Genomic DNA, 2,553 nt, shown 5'->3' on the forward strand with positions numbered 1-2,553 from the left:
TCTCCGTGGGCGATCGTCTGTTTAATGGACGACTCACGACGCCACGAAGAACTCACGCGAGTTCGTGATCGACACACCGTCGAGTTCCATGAACACGATTACGCACGTCGCACGCGCACACACGTTGCCAATCGCAGATTGCCTCAGCACGGCCACAGACGACTCGGACGAACGTCCAACGATCGCTTGTACGTCGCGTATCGCTTCTCTTCTTCCCTTTTTCGGTGCCGCCCGAACTCAGAAACGTTCGTAATTTAATTCGAGAATGAACGACGGTGGGCAGATTCGAGCACCGTGGGGAAAGAAGATTCGACGAAACGCAACGCAAGCAGTATTTTGGTTACGTGAACGACCCTCAGCTAGGCGTGGTTCAGGAATTGTATCCGTGGACCGCAATGTGTGTTCAAAATGTCGATGTTCATGTGTCCTGCAGTTCACACGTTGACGCGCAATTAGCTGCGTTCTTCATCGACCCACGAGCCAAGTGATCCACCGTTCAGGGTAATCGTACATGTATATTTTATTGATCTTTAAGTCTCTTGGTACTAAAGTTCGAACAAGTCGATACCCAATCGTCTCCAGTGAAAGAGACGCGGGCTTCGCCGAACCGTGGCGACTTTCACCGCTCGACGGAGGTCGAGGCAACACGATATATCGGTCCTACGGATGAAACGCATACGCCGATGGTTGGCGCGTAATGTCTCCCTCAAAGTTACGAAAAATGCACACGCGCGTCCAGGTATGAAGAAAAAAAAATCTTTCAAAAATTCGTTAGGACTCCTCCGCGTACCAGCAGCCTCGAGGCGGTCTTTTTCCTCCCGACAAAGCGAAGCGAGCATAAATTGTTCGAGCTCGCAACGGCGGGATTACAGACTCTCGACAACGAGGACAACGGGCAACGCGGAATCGTCCCCCCTGGAATAAACGTGCGCGTCAAACTAAGAAGAAAAAAATCAAACACCCAGCGGCGTATTGCTTTCGAGATCGGCAAGACGCTCTCATTCGAGTGAACATAATAATGTTATCATCGATGGGACACTCGTCGCCTTCGTGCACAGTCTCGAGGCGGTCTATAAAAGCTTTCCTCGGCAACGCGAAGCGAGTATAAAATTATTCGATCTCGCAACGGCAGGTTTTTCTCAGAGTCTCGACAATGAGGCTTAGCGCGAGCGACGATTCGTCCCCTCCGAACAAACGACGACGACGACGGTCTCTTCAAAATTCCAATACCATCTAGTCGTGTCGATTCCAACCAGGCTGAGATAAACGAAAAAAATTCATACATTCGTTAGGACACTCTACCGTTCACCCCACACAGCCTCGAGCGGTCTATATTTTTCCCGACAACGCAAAGCAAGCAAGTAAAGTTCGATCTCGCAGCGGCGGGTTTCAAGACTCTCGACAACGAGGTTATGGGTGAACGGCACGGAACGGATCCCCTCTGAGCTCAACGGAACAATTCTGCGAGTGGAAAAACGGCAAAGTGCCAGCGGCGTATTACTTTTTGAAAAAATGGCATAAAAAAGCGGACCCGACGAGTTCTCGATTACGAGAACTCGAGGGGTCCGCTAATGTACCGTAAACAACGACCGGGTAAATGGAAAAAAAATTCGTTGGGACGTTCGCTGGTTGTACAAGCCTCGAGAAGCGGTCTATATATTCACCCGACGACACGAAGCGAGCATAAATGATTCGAAAGCTCGCAACGATCGCTGGGTGTCTTAGACTCTCGACAACCGAGGCTATTGCCGACGAATCGTCTCCTCCGAAAGGAACAGTACGATCGACCATCTTCAACAGGTTACGCGCGACGACACCACGCACGCTCCTAGCACGAATTCAAACCCCGTACAACGTGAAACTTAAACTCAAATCCTGTATAACTTGAACCTTAAAATCGAACCCCGTATAATTTGAACCTTAAAATCAAACTCCGTATAACATGAACCTTAAACTCGATACCCGTATAACTTGAACCCAGAATAACTTGAACCTAATATAACTTGAACCTCATCTAATAAAACCAAACCTAAAACTAGCCTCTTTTTAACGTGGGGAAATCCTCATGGATCTCCCGGAGCTGGAGAACTGCGGGGGTATGTCAGACTCTTACCGGCTAAAACCCCACGGTGACCGTCCTCGGCGCTGCTGGGAGGGGACCGGGAAATCTGGACGAAGACGTCCGGTCCCCTCCCGCGCCGGGATCCTCCATGGTGACTGGGAGGACCCCCTTCCCGGAGAGGAGTGTGGTCGAAGAGACATACTCCCCCGTCCGAGGAATGAGCGATGGCTGGATCACGCAGCCACCACTCCCGTCCCGGGGGACGCGTGCAATGATTGGTACAATCCCCCAATCGCACCGACCGCGCCTCCCGGACGACACCCGTGCAAAGATGTGGGGCACGACCTAAGTGGTCCACCCCGCACGGGCGTCGTCGATGCCTCGGGCCAGGCGTGGCCCGGACGCACTAGGTGCCCCTGGTGCGTCAGACTCGATATCATGGCCCGACAAATGCCGAATCGTGGCCCCTGAGGCGTAATGGCTACCATCAC

At 52.0% G+C, this 2,553-nt stretch overlaps 1 non-coding gene across 1 annotated transcript; it reads right to left on the reverse strand.

Annotated features, from left to right (window-relative positions):
* Positions 1–349: 349 nt before the first annotated feature.
* Positions 350–504, reverse strand: LOC143432183 (5.8S ribosomal RNA). Its single transcript, XR_013102913.1, has one exon. It is a non-coding gene; the product is annotated as a 5.8S ribosomal RNA (ribosomal RNA).
* Between the last annotated feature and the right edge of the window lie 2,049 nt (positions 505–2,553).

Source organism: Xylocopa sonorina, unplaced genomic scaffold, assembly GCF_050948175.1.
Source record: "Xylocopa sonorina isolate GNS202 unplaced genomic scaffold, iyXylSono1_principal scaffold0049, whole genome shotgun sequence".
NCBI classification, from domain to species: domain Eukaryota; kingdom Metazoa; phylum Arthropoda; class Insecta; order Hymenoptera; family Apidae; genus Xylocopa; species Xylocopa sonorina.